Here is a 17278-nt window from a genome sequence, read left to right on the forward strand (position 1 = left end):
GTTAAGTATGGATGGTTTCTCTAGCTCTATGGTAGTCAAAAGGATAGTGAGATATTATGTTGCGGACTAAAAAGGAACTAGCTTTGTTTCCAATGCATTTTTAACTAGTTCTCTGATCAAGTGTAATTCCAATAGCACTTGCCAATTGTTGAGTTTTAGAGGTTGCCCTGTAGGCATGAGATCCTTGTCTTTAATAGTGAGTTCTATGAATGTGATTTCTTCAATCAATTGGACTGTTATTTTTGGGCTGGAAGGAAGTTCCAGCAATTAGTATGGCCATAGACTCTATGCCACCCTCTAAATGTAGAGTTGTTGTGAAAATCAAAACCATTTGTATTGCTTTGGGGATGGACTGCTTGCATTTGTATTTAATTAGGAGACAAATTACATTTAAGTAAAAAAAAAGAGTCTTATGGTTTGGGTGTCATGGTTTGGATATAGGGTGCATTGGAGGGGGAAGTTTGGGTACAAAGATGGGAGATGGGTATATAGTGTTCTGCAAGACCTGGTTTGGGTCAAGTGTGAAACAGGTAGCTGTCTTCTCAGAGACTATGTTAGTCGAGAGGAATATGATAAAAAATGATAGTGAACTCATGTTTCCTCAAGGAGTATATATGAAATTCATATCTAACAATATTTCCAAGGTATTTAGCTATGGAATTATGGTGCAATCTTCTACATTCTTGTTGAATGATATCTCTCCTGGAGTTCGCTGCAAGTGGGAAAAATTCCTATTTTGATATATTTTTTGTAAACAAACTTCATACCTTTTTTAACAAGAATAAGTGTATTTATATTTCCTGATAAACCAATTGTATGTATATTAAGATGATAATGAATCACTCATATTGATCATTTTGTTGGTTTCTCCCATAAAGGAACATTCCTTTTCTAGATTTTCACATAACTTCATTTTTATCTCTATTTACTGGCAAACATACACACTTATTTTTTCATGCCATAGACACTACTTTTGTAATCTCAAAGACACTTATCACTATTAAAAACCCCATGAAATATTCTAAAACATCAATTACTTTATAAATAGTAGACAATTTTTCAAAATTGTGTGGTTCAAACTTCTTTTCCTCTGTGTCCTGTGGTTCAAAATTTTAATTAAATTTGTCTTCATTCAGTGTCACTTGACACATCTGATCCAGGTCACTCTAGAGACAAACACAGGACAAAGAGGGCTTATGAAAGCTCGAAAATGAAAGCGATCTGAATGCCTTTGAACTAGGCCCAGAGCATAGATCTCATCATCCTGATCGTGGTGGTTTAAATAGTTCGTCAAACCGAGTCCGTATGCGAAAGTTAGGAGCAACCAAATTTCAAGTTGACTTTGGTGACTAGGCAAGCTTTAGGATGCCACAATTTGGAAAAAATCCAGCCACTGGATTCCAGCCAACCTGGGCTATATTCCGGGTGAATTTGTGGCCTAATTAATTTGTCTCCTTCAAACATTTTTCCAATTTTATAAGATGGCCAGCTTGTTATTATATAAAACAAAATATATATATATATATATATATATATATATATATATATATATATATATGAAGTGGCGGGCCACCAACCCCACCACCCCAAAACTACATAAGATAAAAATATTAAATCAATTTGGGTCGATAGGCCACAACCCCTGCTGGACCTCCCGCAACCTTAAACATCATTTTAAATTTAAATGGCTCGGCAACCATTACCCCGCCGAGCCCTCCACATACTCCCGCACATCATATATATATATATATATATATATATATATATATATATATATATATATATATATATATATATATATATATATATATATATATGGGTGGGCATGGGCAACCTCCGGTGGACCCAGCCCACACCAAACCCTCCCCCCCCCCACAACCACCGTATGCCATGTTAATTAAGGAGGCCGGTGAGTACCGAGCCCACGTCAGCCACCTGGGCTGGCCAGCCACCATGCGGCGGCCCCATGTCAGGCCTCATAAAACAGTACCAATGTACCATGCAACAACGCAACCCCAAATAAATGCGTCCAACCTTAAACAGTTAACATGCTAGTTCAAGGGATTACAGAGGGTATGGGGCGGGCCGCCCAATGCGGACCCGACCCCCAAAATACCTTAATGCGGTTTCATAAAATGGGAGAAGGTTAAACATGGAGGAGGTGGGGTTTGACCACTTGACCTCCTCCACCTAATGCAGAATTGGAACCAATCCACTAAACTGATTTCATTGATACCTTCGCCCAAAAAAATTATATAAGCCTTCATCTCACCAGTGCACTGAGGCAGCATGGAGGAACTAGGAGTGGGCATAGAAATCGAGACAGATATTAATTTTTAATTATTTTTTAATGCAGATGGAACCATGACTGAGCAAAATTTCCAAGAGGGTGAAATTTTTGTAGTGTCCAAATTGGACAAATTTTATGTCCATCTTACACCTCTCAGGGACACGAACCCAACGGCGCAGTCAGTTTCCTGATCTGAATAGCAGACTTGCAGAGGACCTAGAGGAGGGAATCTTTAAGGAATCTAGGGGGAATCTAAAAAATTCCTTGAGCCCCAGATTGCCACTTTCTTAGAATTCAGAAATTTGACAGTCGATTTTGCACTATTTGACGCCACATATCTGATGGTGCTTTTAGATTTTTCATTTGCTCATTTTAGTTTTTGGCCACTTTTCCTACTGGAGTGCAAGGGTCAGCATTCATGTGCGAGTAGTGATTTCCATGTGATTCGATGTCGTGAGATCAATGGTCTGAACAACTTCAGCAACTTGACATCCGCTTCTTCAGATGGCAACAGGATGTGAGGTATATGTAATGTGTTCATGTACTTATTTTGCTATGCATTGTGCTGCACAAATCCCTATTTGATGTTTAATGTGGGATCTTGTTTCTTACTCGTTTTCATGATTCCTGCTTGATGTGATGTGGAATCATCTGTGTGATGTACTTGTTGTCATGATTCATCATGTTTTATTCGAGATCCCTTTGTCGTCATGTTGATGGGATACTCATGTTGTCACCATGTATGTTTTGCGTTGAGATCCCTTTTATGCCATGTTGGCGGGATGCTCATCATGCATGAGTTTGTGTCATACTAATAGGATCCTTTTGACTGAGAGTTCCTGTAACGAAACATCTCTTAGAGCCACTCCTGCGTGAGGGAATTTTTCTTGGATGATAACGACATCACCTCTTATGTACATCATCACTATTAACAACACTTAATGCAGCGACCTACACCATCTTGACACCAGGGCCCGGAGTCGTAGTCCCTCCTAGACGAACTTTGTTATCAACGTCTTGAGTTTTATGTGTTGATGATTGTCATGTTCCTCTTCTTTACAGCATGCGCATGTATTCACTTATTTTCTTTTAAAAATTCAATTTAACACATCACGAAAAGTAAAAGTTCTTGGAAGGGTCCTTTGTCACACCTAGACCTGGATCAAGTGGTATCAGAGCGGTCTTTGCATGGATGTGAATTGCAAGCATGAACAATGGAACGTACAGTGACAGAGGATGAAAAAGTGATGTACGAGACCATGCTCAAAATTTCCAAAAGGGTGGAAATGATGTATGAAACTCTACATAAAGAGACAGAGGAAAAGGAGTGATTGCAGCTTTAGTGGCGAGCCACAGAAGAGGCCCTAGAAGAACTAAAGCACAACAACCAGAATCTTCAAACAGATAACACTGAATTGAAGATTCGGCTACATGAACAGAAATAGGAGAAACATAGTTTGCTACGACAACTGCAAGAAAAGGATGAGTCCTTGGAAAGGCTGTAGCGTGACCCAGGTGAGGTAAAAAATAATTCTCTAAATTCATGTATGTGTCCTGATATTGATTTCGTTGTTTTCAAAAATCATACCACAGGAATTGGTTCCAAACTATTGAAGAAAATGGGGTATGAAGGAAAAGGATTGGGCATTAATTTCCAAGGCATTGTCAACCCCATCAAATTAAAACAATTACCCCATCAGACAGGACTTGGGTATGTCAAAAAGGAAGTTGTGGAATGTGCCGAGACAGTTAGCGAACCACCAACAACAGATGATGAACAACCCTCATCAGTTCTTTCCAAATTGACAAAGGAGGTAAAAGATGTTGATTTCCTTCTAGTTTCGTCTTCACATAGTATGCTTTCTATTGGATATGTGGAGATCCCAATTACAGGGAAAAACATGAGGCTCCTTACCAGGATGAAGCACGAGAAGGAAGAAGAACTTGGTGTTAATAACCAAGGCATAAATCAACCATTGGAGGTTGTGTAGAGACCTTAATTTGCAGGCTTGAGATACGCCAAGGGAGAATTCTCAAAGGTGTCAGATTCTTCCGAGACATCATCAAAATCATCGAGGAAAGAGAATGATGGGAACACACCCCCATCATCCCATGGTAGTAACCATTATAGGGAAAGAGTTGAGGCAAGCTCTCATCGTCATACTTACACCAAAGACAACAAGGAAATGTATAACCAGTTTCGATATTCAAATGTTCATTTCGGTTATAATCATGTTGTTAGAGATGAACGTAAAACATGGAATTGAAAAACATGTACCTTTTGTGGATTACATAACCATACATTTTCTATGTGTTGGAAAAGAATGGCAGCACACAAAAGGATGAGGCGTGAAAGACCCTCTCAACAGCAGGCAATGAAACATGTTAAAAAAATCTGGAGTAAGAAGACCTATTGCAGTCATTGCGACAATAGTGGCCATCAAAGAGCCACTTGTTGGAGGCTCCATCCAAATCAACGCCTTAAAGACAAAGCGTTGGTGCATGAACCAGGTGAAACAATTGTTTAACCATCGAATGTGCCACGAGGAGGTGACCCATTCACAACGATAATTGAAAATGGTTTCTAGATATGCTAGCGTGTCATGGTCATGATTTTGTAAATCATTTGTTGCATTTTAAAATGTAAAGGTGATGATGTGTTTTCCATCACTTGTTCAACAACAATGATGTCTGGTCTTATTTTGAGTGCATGATAAACTATGAAAGTAATGTCGTGTTTCCATCACTTGTCAAATCAAATAGAGTTTGGCCTTATCTTTGTAAATCATGTGTTTTAGTGATGATGTGTTTTCCATCACTTGTAGAAGAAACAAAGATATGTTAACCTTGTTTTCGTAGCTGGGGTATTGTGTCCATCTTGATGTACACTTGACCCCCAAGTATGTGTTATAATCTCATGGCAAGTGTGGGATGCTTGGGTCATTAATTGATCATGAAATTCAAGCATGTAAGCTGAAAAACAATGCACTACAGGTTATAGAGGTTGAAGGTGCCAGCTCATCGCTTAAGGCTCCGAAGAACAAAGGTGAAGGAGAGGGAAGTGAGACCTTTCAGGATTCTTTTGATGCAGACAAGGTACTGTAGGAATTTACAGGGTAAGTTCCTCAGACAGAACACCAAAGGACACCGCTCACAACCAGATCGCAGATCAATACACCAGTATTTTGACGTGGTTAAAACCCTCAAAGAGGGAAATAGTCCACGGCCTGAGCTAACGCAGCCACTTCAGGCAATTTATTAATAAAAGAATGAAAATTTACATATGCTTCTCTCATAGACGGATTAACCTACAAATGACCCTCCATGCGCTTTAAATAGAAATCATGGACCAATCGGGTGTCAAGCCACGGATCAAGTGTCGGTAATACCAAGGAGAGAATGAACCGTCAGATCACTACATATCGTGACCGTCAGATTGTAAGTTACAAAATGTACAAGGTAAAGAAACACACTTTACCTAACTCTATACCTAACTCTATACTAGACCAAGTTGTACTTAACTATTTCCTATGTGTTGGAATATCCTAACATCCCCCCTTAAGAACAACTTGCGATAGGATTGAAGGATTTACAAATATGACACAATAGGAGAAGGAAGGAGGCACTAGAGCCTATCCCCCCTCAGTGACAACTTCCTGAACTCCAACCATAAATCGAAGTTTAGTGAACTTCGCCTCTGTGAGAGCCTTTGTAAAGATGTCTGCAACTTGATCATCTATTGAACAATATTGCACTTCAAGAACATGGTTGTGAATGAGCTTTCTGATGAAGTGCATGTGCAGTTCAATGTGTTTCCTGTGCTGATGTTGGACTGGATCTTTGCATAGTTGAATGGAACTTTGATTATCACACCAAAGTGTAGTCGGATGTTGCTGCTGAAAGCCAAACTCTGACAGGATCTGACGAAGCCACAAGGCTTCCTTACTAGCTTCTACGGCACCACGATATTCTGCTTCTGCTGAAGAAAGAGAAATGGCACCTTGTTTCTTGCAAGCCCATGTAATAGGTCCTGAACCAAGAGTGAACACATAACCTGCAGTAGACTTCCGATCATCAGGGTCACCAGCCCAACCGGAATCAGTGAAACCAACCAATAGAGGAGATGCTTCGGCACTGTAATGAATCCCAAACTGAACTGTACCTCGAACATAACGAAGTATTCTTTTAGTTGCTTTCCAATGAATTTCATGTGGGTTTTGCATAAATCGAGCAACAAGGTCAACAACAAAGGAAAGGTCAGGATGACTATGGGTTAGATACAAAAGTTTTCCTACAAGTTGACGGTATAAGGTAGCATCAACTTCAGGAGAAGTACAAGTGACTGAAAGTTTGACTCCAGACTGGAAGGGAGAAGGGGCTGACTTACAGTCTTCCATGTGAAAATGGCGTAGAATATCACAAGCATACTTGGACTGGGAAAGGGAAATACCCTCCTTGGATTGCAAGACTTGAAGACCGAGAAAATAAGGTAAGTGTCCTAAGTCTGTCATTTCAAATTTCTTTTTAAGGCTAGACTTCACATGGTTTATAAGGTTGGGATCACTACTGGTAAGGATAAGATCATCAACATAAAGAACAATAATGATAAGAGACTTGCCCACTTTCTTGGTGTAAACAGTATTGGTAGAATGACACCTAGAAAAGCCAGATTCTAAAAGAAAGCTATCCATTTTGGCATACCAAGCTCGAGGAGCTTGCTTGAGACCATAAAGGGATTTCTTAAGCTAACATACAAGGCTGGAGTCTGTTTTTATGAAGCCAATGGGTTGTTCCATGTAGATTTCTTCATGCAAGTCCCCATGCAAGAAGGCGGATTTAACATCCATCTGATGGACTTCCCATTTGAACGAGGCAGCAAGGGAAAGAACAAGGCGGATAGAGTTCATTTTGGCAACAAGGGAGAAGGTTTCAGTGTAGTCAATGCCTTCAACCTGTGAAAAACCTTTAGCAACAAGACGAGCTTTATGTTTATCAACTTTCCCATCTGGTCCATACTTGGTTCTGTAAACCCATTTGCATCTAACAAGTTTTTGTCCCTTTGGTAGAGGAACAAGATCCCATGTATCATTTGCCAATAATGAATGATATTCTTCATTCATAGCTGCTTCCCAATCTGGATGGCCTGAAGCTTCTGCAAAGTTGTCAGGATCATAATTTACTGGAGCTTGAGCCAGTAAAGAAGAGGCTCTGTCAAACTGTGAACGTGTGCGTTGTTGATCTGTAGGATCACCGACAAGATCACCTGCTGCATCTCGAGTAGCACAAACCCATTTTTGAAGCTGAGGAGCTGAAGGAGGATCCTGAGATGGTGGGGGAGGATTCTCATCCTCACTTTCATCATCTAAAGAAGAAATGTTTTCAAAAGAGATAGGGAGAGGTGGCACATCCGCCGGACTAGGCTCGTAGGCCGATATATTTTCATAAAATTTTACATCTCTTCTAATGATAACATTTTTGGACTTAAATGGAATATGTCTATAGCCTTTGACATCTTCAGAATATCCAAAAAAAGTACATTTTTCACTCTTAGGTTCTAAAGCTTTATGCTTTTCATCTGGAATATGGGCCCACGCTTCACTTCCAAAAACACGAAAGTGACTTACATCTGGTTTGATTGAGCTCCATGCTTCTTCTGGAGTGATATTCTGTAAAGCATTAGTAGGAGTGCGATTTATTATGTAATTTGCACAGTTAATTGCTTCTGCCCAAAAACTAAGACCAAGTCCTTTAGATTGTAGCATACAATTAGCCATTTCCTTTAAGGTGCGATTCTTCCTTTCAGCTACACCATTTTGTTGTGGAGTATATGGAACAGTATGTTGCATTTGAATTCCATTCTCAGTGCAAAAGTTGATGAATGTGTTTTTAACATATTCCCCACCATTATCAGATCTTAGCTTAAGAATTTGATGTCCAGATTGTTTTTCAACAAAGGCCTTGAAGGCCAAAAATGTGTTAAATACTTCACTCTTGAGTTTTAAGAAGTATACCCAAGTGCGTCTGGAAAAATCATCAATGAAAGTTAAGAAATACTTGCATCCAGAGAATGAAAAAACTGGAAGTGGACCACATAAATCACTATGCACAAGTTGTAAAGGGGTTGAGGCGTGCCAAGAGGCACGATTTTCAAAACTGTCCCGATGATGTTTTCCGAGTACACATCCGGAACAAACACCATCTCTGCAAGATACCATAGGAAGACCTGTCACCATATTTTCTTTACATAGATGCTGAAGGGAGCGATAGTTTAAGTGACCAAATCGCTCATGCCAAAGTTTGCTCACTTCATCGTTATGAGCAACAAATACTGAGGGAAGATTTGATGACCCAAAGTTGTGAAACTTATACAACCTTGTAGAATCATCAGCAATGCCAGTAGCTAAAATCTGTTTAGGATCTCTTAGGTCCTTGATTACAACATCATGAGGTGAAAATTCAACGATTTTACCTTCACCTGAATGAGTTATCTGATATACAGATAGAAGGTTGCAGGATAAGGTTGGAACACATAATACATCATTAAACTGACCATTGTCTAGATGAACAGTTCCAGTCCCTACAACACTAAGAGATCTATCATCACCAACATATATATTTTTGGTGTTACAATCATTTAAAGAATAAAACATGGCTTTGTTTTTGGCCATGTGATAGGAAGCTCCAGAATCAATGAGCCACTCATGAGAGTGAGAAGAAGAAGATACATTTAGTGCATAGCCAAACCGAGATGCTTGACAACCAAATGCAGAAAGTGTCATTCCTGAAGATGAAGTTGAAGTTGAAGATTGCTCCAAATGGATGTTATGCTTCTTCATTGTTGCTTCCAAGGCTTCCATCTTCTTAAAGCATTTGGATTCTAAGTGGCCATCTCGATTTACAAAACTTGCAATGTCTATCAGTCTTCTTCCATTTGTTTTTATTTTCCTTATCATTTTGTTGAAATGATTTTTCATTTTAAGGCTAAGATTGCTTAGGACCCTTGTTTGGTTTAGGACCATTCTTTTTAGGATATGACTTCTTAGGATTCTTTGAATTTGGTTGCTGCTGGGCGGCTAACGCTTTCTTGGAAGAGTTTCCAAGATTAAGAAGACCAAGGTGTAAGAGTTTTTCTTGTTCTCTTATTAAAGAATCACAAAAAGAGTAAAAGGAAGGGGACTTGTAGTCTGTTCCTTAAGAAATGAAGGCTTCTCTTGTAGAATGGAAGGTGGAAACAAACACAAAGTAGGCTGGTCCCAACTTAGTAAGAATGGAATAGATAAGGTTACTATCTTCTTTCTTAACCTTAACACCTTCCAAGAGATATCTAAGGGTCTTGAACTTGGACAAGAAATCTTCAATGCAAGAAAAATTATTAGGGTCCAATGTAAGCAACTCATTTTCAAGTTTATGGGCTCTAAGTTCATTTTTAATCCCAAAGACTTTATTGATTTGTTTCATTGCTTCATCAGGAGTATCAAGTTATGCAATATGGAATCTAAGATCTGGAGAAATAGACATCCCTATCAATCCACATGCTTGATCTTGCCTATTTTCCCATTTAGTAGCCTTATCTTCATCCTTCGGTTTCTTTTCTTGGCCTAAGGCTATTCTGTAGAGACCTTTACTTCTAAGTAAATCCTCAATGTAGGACAACCATTGGAAGTAGTTGGTGCTGTCAAGGGTAACTTGGTATTGACTTTCCATTTCAACATAAAATGAAGCTAAAGATGATGAAACTAAGTGTTCCAATGGATAGATCTCGAAAAATTAGGCTGGTTTTAAAAAAACGGCTCTGAAAACGGCTTCCGGATGAAGGATTTATGGCTTTTTGAAAAAAAGTTGATGAAGTCGCTGACGAAGTGCGGGAATGTGCGGAAATGAAAAAATCCGCCCCCAAAAAAATGGAGACTTGAACCCAAGACCTCTACTCTCTTAGAATAGCTTTGAACCAATTGAGCTGTACAAAAAATTTGAGAGAGAGAGAGAGAGAGAGAGGGAGAGAGAGGGAGAGGGAGAGGGAGAGGGAGAGAGAGAGAGAGAGGGAGAGGGGGGGGGGTTGATGCTTTGGGTTGCGTGCTTGCTTTGAGAAGGCTCTTTTTCCCTACAAAACAAAAAACACAAAACCCAACACGGACATACAAAAAAAAAGAACCTTGTGGCTCGAAGTTAGCTTTAGCTGAAAAACTAAATATTTTCAAAAATGAACCTTGCGGCTCAAAGTTAGATTTAGCCGGAAACTAAATATTTTCCTCAATGTTTCTGATTTTCCGAGATCACACTAAGATGCAGCGGAAAAGAGCATACGCATGAGAAAAATCCTTCCTTTCTATTTCTGATTTTCCCAGATCGCACAGAGTCGCAGGGCAAAGAGCATACGCAAAAATGAAAGGTATAGATCCGGTAATAAAAAAGCTAAATAAACTGAAACCGAAATAGACAGAGAGAAAATAATTGTAAACTGCAAATAAACACTGTATACCTCCAGATCTTAAAAATGACGCAGCTAGGGCTACCGGAAACCTTTTCGCGTGAAACGAAATGGGTTCCTCACTGGAACAGATGCTCCCAACACAACAGAGCAGTCCTCTCGGCCCGAAAGCAGTCAGAAACAGTAGATCTAGAAAACGGCAGTCGGATGCAGTTCTACCGTCTTTAGATTTGGATCACCAACGGACGCGGCCCTCAAATAGCTCTAATACCATGTAGGAATTTACAGGGAAAGTTCCTCAGACAGAACACCAAAGGACACCGCTCACAACTAGATCTCAGATCAATACACCAGTATTTTGACGTGGTTAAAACCCTCAAAGAGGGAAACAGTCCACGGCCTGAGCCAACGTGGCCACTTCAGGCAATTTATTAATAAAAGAATGAAAATTTACATATTCTTCTCTCATAGACGGATTACCCTACAAATGATCATCCATGCACTTTAAATAGAAACCATGGACCAATCGGGTGTCAAGCCACGGATCAAGTGTCGGTAATACCGAGGAGAGAATGAACCGTCAGATCACTACATATCATGACTGTCGGATTGTAAGTTACAAAATGTACAAGGTAAAGAAACACACTTTACCTAACTCTATACCTAACTCTATACTAGACCAAGTTGTACTTAACTATTTCCTATGTGTTGGAATATCCTAACAGGTACAGAGAAGTTGCAGCTTATTTTTTCATGCTTTTGGAGGACCAAAAGCTCATCAGTGGGGAGGATTGATCTAGGTGGCTTTAGAGACACACATAGGACAAAGAGGGCTTATGAAAGCTAGAAACTCAAAGTGATTAGAATGCTTTCGAACTAGGACCAGAGTGTAGATCTCGTCATCCTAATCGTGGTGGTATGAACATTTCGTCAAACCGAGTCTGTATGCGAAAGTTAGGAGCAGTCAAAGTTCAGGTTGACTTTGGTGACTAGGCAGGCTTAAGGAGGCCACAATTTCGACAAAATATGGCCACTGGATTTCTGCCAACCTGGGCTAGATTCCGAGCGAATTTGTGGCCTGATTAATTTGTCTCCTTCGGTCATTTTTGCAATTTTCAAAAATGGCCAGCTTGTTATTATATAAAACAAGAAAAAAGATATATGAAGTGACGGGCCACCACCCCCACCACCCCAAAACTACATACATAAAAGGATTAAATAAAATCGGACCGATAGGCTGCGACCCTCACCGGCCCTCCTGCAGCCTTAAAAATCATTTTAACTTCAAATGGCTCGACAGCCATCACCCCGCCGAGCCCTCCACATAATTTCACCCATTATATATATATATATATATCTATATATATATATATATATATATATATATATATATATATATATATATAGATTGGGGTGGGCAGGAGCCACTACCGATGGACCTGACCCACACCGCCCCCCCCCCCACAACCACCGTATGCCATGTTAATTAAGAAGGTCGGCGGGTATGGATCTCACGCCAACCATGTGGGCTGGCCCGCCACCATGCGGCGGCCCCATGTCAGGCCTCATAAAACGGTACCAATGTACCATGCAACAACGCAACCCCAAATAAATGTGCCCAACCTTAAACAGTTAACACACCAGTTCAAGGGGTTACAAAGGGTATGGGGTGGGCCGCCCAATGCAGACCCGACCCCCAAAATACCTTAATGCGGCTTCATAAAATGAAAGAAGGTTAAACATGGAGGAGGCAGGGTTTGACCACCTGACCTCCTCCACCTAATCCAGAATTCTTACCAATCCACCCAACTGATTTCATTGATACCTCTGCCTGAAAAATTTATATAAGCCTTCATTTCACCAGTGTGTTGGGGTAGCATGGAGGAACCATGAGCAGCCATGGAAATCGAGATGGATATTAATTTTTAATTAATTTTTAATGCAGGTGCAACCATGACTGAGTGAAATTTCTAGGAGGGTGGAATTTTTGCAGTGTCCAAATTGGACAAATTTTATGTCGATATTACACCTCTCAGCAGCATGAACCCAATGGCACGGTCTGTTTCCTCATCTGAGTAGCATATTTGCAGAAGACCCGGAGGAGGGAATATTTAAGGAATCTAGGGGGAATCTAAAATACTCCTTGAGCCCCAGATTGCCACTTTCTTAGAATTCAGAAATTTGACAGTCGATTTCGCACTATTCGATGCCACAAAACTGATGGTGTGTTCAAATTTTCAATTTGCTCATTTCGTTTTTCGACCACTTTTCTAAGTGGAGTGCAGTTGGAAACATTCATGTGCGAGTAGTCATTTCCATGTGATTCAATGCCGTGAGATCGTTGGTCTGAACAGCTTCCGCAACTTGACATCCACTTCTTCAGATGGCCATATGATGTGAGCTATATGCAGTGTGTTTATGTACTTCTTTTGCTATGAATTGTGCTACACAGATCCCTGTTTGATATTTGATGGGGGATCTTTTTTCTTACTCATTTTCATGATTCCTGCTTGATGTGATGCGGAATCATATGTGTGATGTACTTGTTGTCATGATTCATCATGTTTTATTCGAGATCCCTTTGTATTCATGTTGATTGGATACTCATGTTTTCGCCATGTAGTTTTGCATTGAGATCCCTTTTATGCCATGTTGGCAGGATGCTCATCATGCATGAGTTTGTGTCATACTGATAGGAGTCCTCTTGACTAAGAGTTCCTATAGCAGAACATCTCTTGGAGCCACTCCTGCGTGACGGTATTTTCCTTGTATGATAATGACATCACCTCTTATGTACATCATCACTATTGACAACACTTAATGCAGTGGCCTACACCATCTTGACACCGTGGCCCATATACATAATCCCTCCTGGACGAACTCCATTATCGACGTGTTGAGTTTTATGTGTTGATTATTGTCATGTTCCTCTTCTTTACATCATGCACATGTCTTCATTTATGTTCTTTTAAAAATGCAATTTAACACATCACGAAAGTAAAAGGTCTTGGAAGGGTCCTTTGTCACACCCGGACCTAGATCAACATCAAATATGCTCTATTACTTCTCTATTGTGTGCCTGAGCTTCCCAAAATTATGTCCACTCTTATCAAGTTTCAAGTTCTATAGGATGACTAGAAAATTTGTGCATTCGTATGTATATGCACCTAGAAGTTTGAGAATTCCATCTATGATGGAGGCTGCTCCATTGGCCATTTGACAACTTCTCATTTTTATTTTCTTTAGACATGAAGGAACTTCACAAATGATACTAGTGGAAGTTTGGGATAGCACATATTTTGAGATAAGATCATGATTTTTAGTTATTGCCAAGAAATGTTGTTAGGCTTAGTATGTTTTTTGCATGGTATACTTTCAGGCATGCATGTGAAGGCTCCTTCCTACATTAGACTGGATATTTTCTATTAACATTTATTTTAAATGTTCCTCTATAGGGTGCAAAGCCTGGTGAGGGTGGTGAAATTCATGGCCATAAAGTCATTGGTGATATTGTTGTTACAAGAAACTCAACTACTGATGTGGGGCTTATTAGCCCTCCACATCATGATATTTATATCGTTGAAGATATAGCACAACTTATTTATGATTTTAAGGAAATTATAGAGTAATGACTTAAAGGAATAATTTTTGTTTTACTTTTTAAAGAATATGTATGCATTTTTCTATTATGCAATATTTTATTTTTATTCAATTCTTACAATGATCTAAGAATTTGGCAAGCCTTGGGATATCCTAGAGGGAGATGGGTTGGGAATTCCAGTTGAAGATTAAAAGGCTTTGTTCCTGAAATTTATATGTAGTTATATAAACCAATCTGGGCAAAATGTGTTTCATAATTTATGCTTAAATAATAGTAGGGCCATTTTTTTGACATGAAATGTATAGGCATAACTTTCATCTAAAATGTAGACTATAATTTGATGTTCCTATTCTGGATGTCTAGAATTTGGAGGCTTCTTTGAGTATTATATTTCTTCCCAATTCCTCTTTTCTTGAACCACACACAATTTCCAATGTTTATTAGCCTAAATAATGAAATGTACAACTCCTAAAAGGACTATCAACCAAAGTTGGTCAAAACCATCTACCTTCCTCTTAACAAAACATTGGGGGCCTTTTCATGTTGTAAGGTTTCATGTTAAAGATATGAGGTTTGCAGTGCTAGAAGGTGACAAATATGTATGTTAGGTCCCTATAATACTAGTGATTCCCCCATTACTATTTTCATTGTATCCCTTATTGTTATTGTTGTGCCCCAATTGTCCCCATATTGTTATTATTGTGCCCCATAGAAGCCCACTATTGTTATTTTTATGCCCTTATATTATTATTGTTAGGTCGGTTTTGGTTATATTGTGACCTCTTAGACTCCTATATATAGAAAGGAGGTATTTTCATTTGTATCATCTAAGAATTTCTCATTTGTGTAATGTAAAGGAGGCTTCCCCCTCAAAGACACTAAATTCTAAGGCGTTTATCTCTCTTCTCTATCTTATTGTGCGTTAGTTTCATAACATTTGGTATCAGAGCTTGGATTCACTATTTTGATGGATTTTGCTACAAAATCCTAATCTAGAAGCTAGAATGAGCATAAAGACGGTCTCGAAAGTTGGAGATGGAGTTGTAGCAAGTGGTGTATTAAAGGGCCATGCAAATCATGTATTTATTTCAGGACATGATGGTGGTACTTGAGCATCTCGCTCGATAAGAATAAAAAATGTTTGGCTACCATGGAGACTTGGGCTAGCAGAGACTCAACAGAGATTGGTGGCTAATGAATTGCATCGTCGTACAGTTCTACAAATAGATGGTCAATTGGAAATAGGAAGAGATGTTGTCATAGTTGCTATCCTTGGTGCAGAAGTGTTTGATTTTAGTACATCACCCCTTATCAGTCTAGGTTGCATCATGATGCACAAATGTCACAAAAGCACATGTCTAGTTGGTATTGCTACTCAGGATCCTATTTTAAGGGAAACAAATTGCAAGAGAACCGATACATGTCATTAATTTCTTCTTCATGCTTGCCGAAGACGTTTGTGAACTTATGTTTGAGATGGGTTTAAACTTTGTAAAGGAGATGGTCGGTAATGCAGATATGCTAGATATGGATAAATAAGTTATAGATAGTAATGAGAAGCTTTAAAATATTGATCTTTCTTTGCTACTTGAGCTTGCAGTGGAGATTCGCCCAGAAGTTGCTCAATATTGTGTTCAGGGCCAATATTATGGTCTAGATATGTCCTTGGACCAAAAGTTGATCACGATTTCAAAGGAAGCTCTAGAGAAAGGTATACCTGCTTACATGGATATTCCCATAAGGAATGTCAATAGATATTTTGGTACAATTCATAGCCATGAAATTACAAAAGGATACAATATGACAAGTTTTCCCATAGACACGTTTCTTGTAAAATACCAGGCATTGCGTGTCAGATCCTTGGGGTATTCCTTTGTTCAGGTGTTACCCTAGCGTTGGAAGGCGACATAAGTGATTATGTTTGTAAGGGTTTATCAAGAGATAAGATCATGGTTTACCCTCCTAGAAGAAGCTAGTTGGCTCCTAAAAAAAACATTTTCATTGGGAATGTTTCTCTATACGGGGAAACACATTGAGAAGCGTACTTCAATGGAATGACAATAGATAGGTTGTGTGTGTGGAATTCAGGTGCGAAAGTAGTGGTTGAAAGAGTCGGAGATTATGGATGTGAATACATGGCTAGTGGAATTTTGGTCATATCACTAGAGAAATTAGGAGGAATTTTTCAATTGGAATGAGTGGACATATATCCTATGCTCTTAATCTTGATGAAAAATTTGATTCAAGATGCAATCTGGAGTTGGTAGAACTTGAAAATGTTGAAGAGGAAGATGATGCCATGATACTGGAAATGATGATACAATAGTACCAACATCACTCTAATATTTAGCTGTAAAGAGAAGTCTGTAGTGATTTTTAATCTTTCCTCCCAAAGTTTGTGAAAGTATTCCCACAATACTATAAAAGAGTGTTCCAAGAAATGAAGGCTAGGAAAATTTTGAAGGAAGCAAAGGAGGCTGACTAGACGAAGAAATATTCCTTTAAGGAATTAAAGAGGATAGAAAAATTTCTTCAAATCAACATAAAAAAATGGCGTCGTTTGCAAGGTACATTTTTTATCCAGGAATCATTTACTTATAGATGTATGAAAAGAATCACATGTGAAAATTGTAGCTTAACACAGAAATTTAATGTGCACACAAGAAAAGAAGAAGGAACACAAAGGCATGAAAAGAAGACAACAAGACTTGATAATGGAGTTCATCCAACTCGAACTACATCTCCGGGCCCTGCTCGATCAATGGGGAGGTCTTCATTCATTAAATGGCATGAAAAGAAGAGAATTACAATCATCAGTTACATAAAAGGTGTCTTATACCTCCATTCTGGAAAATGGATGTGAAATGGAGAACTCAGATGGAGAAATGGACAGCACCACTACGTATGTGGCATTGAGAGGGGCTGAAAACATATAAGATTTGTCTAATTCAGACAAAAT

General features: G+C 39.1%; 1 pseudogene; it reads left to right on the forward strand.

The window, feature by feature from the left end:
• Window positions 1-16804, forward strand: part of LOC149256926 (glutamate synthase 1 [NADH], chloroplastic pseudogene) — a 41263-nt pseudogene extending 24459 nt beyond the window's left edge.
• The last annotated feature ends 474 nt before the right edge of the window (window positions 16805-17278 follow it).

The sequence above is a fragment of the Pinus tabuliformis genome, chromosome 6 (genome assembly GCF_031772625.1).
Source record: "Pinus tabuliformis cultivar Carrire ecotype Pingquan chromosome 6, CPIR1, whole genome shotgun sequence".
Taxonomy (NCBI): domain Eukaryota; kingdom Viridiplantae; phylum Streptophyta; class Pinopsida; order Pinales; family Pinaceae; genus Pinus; species Pinus tabuliformis.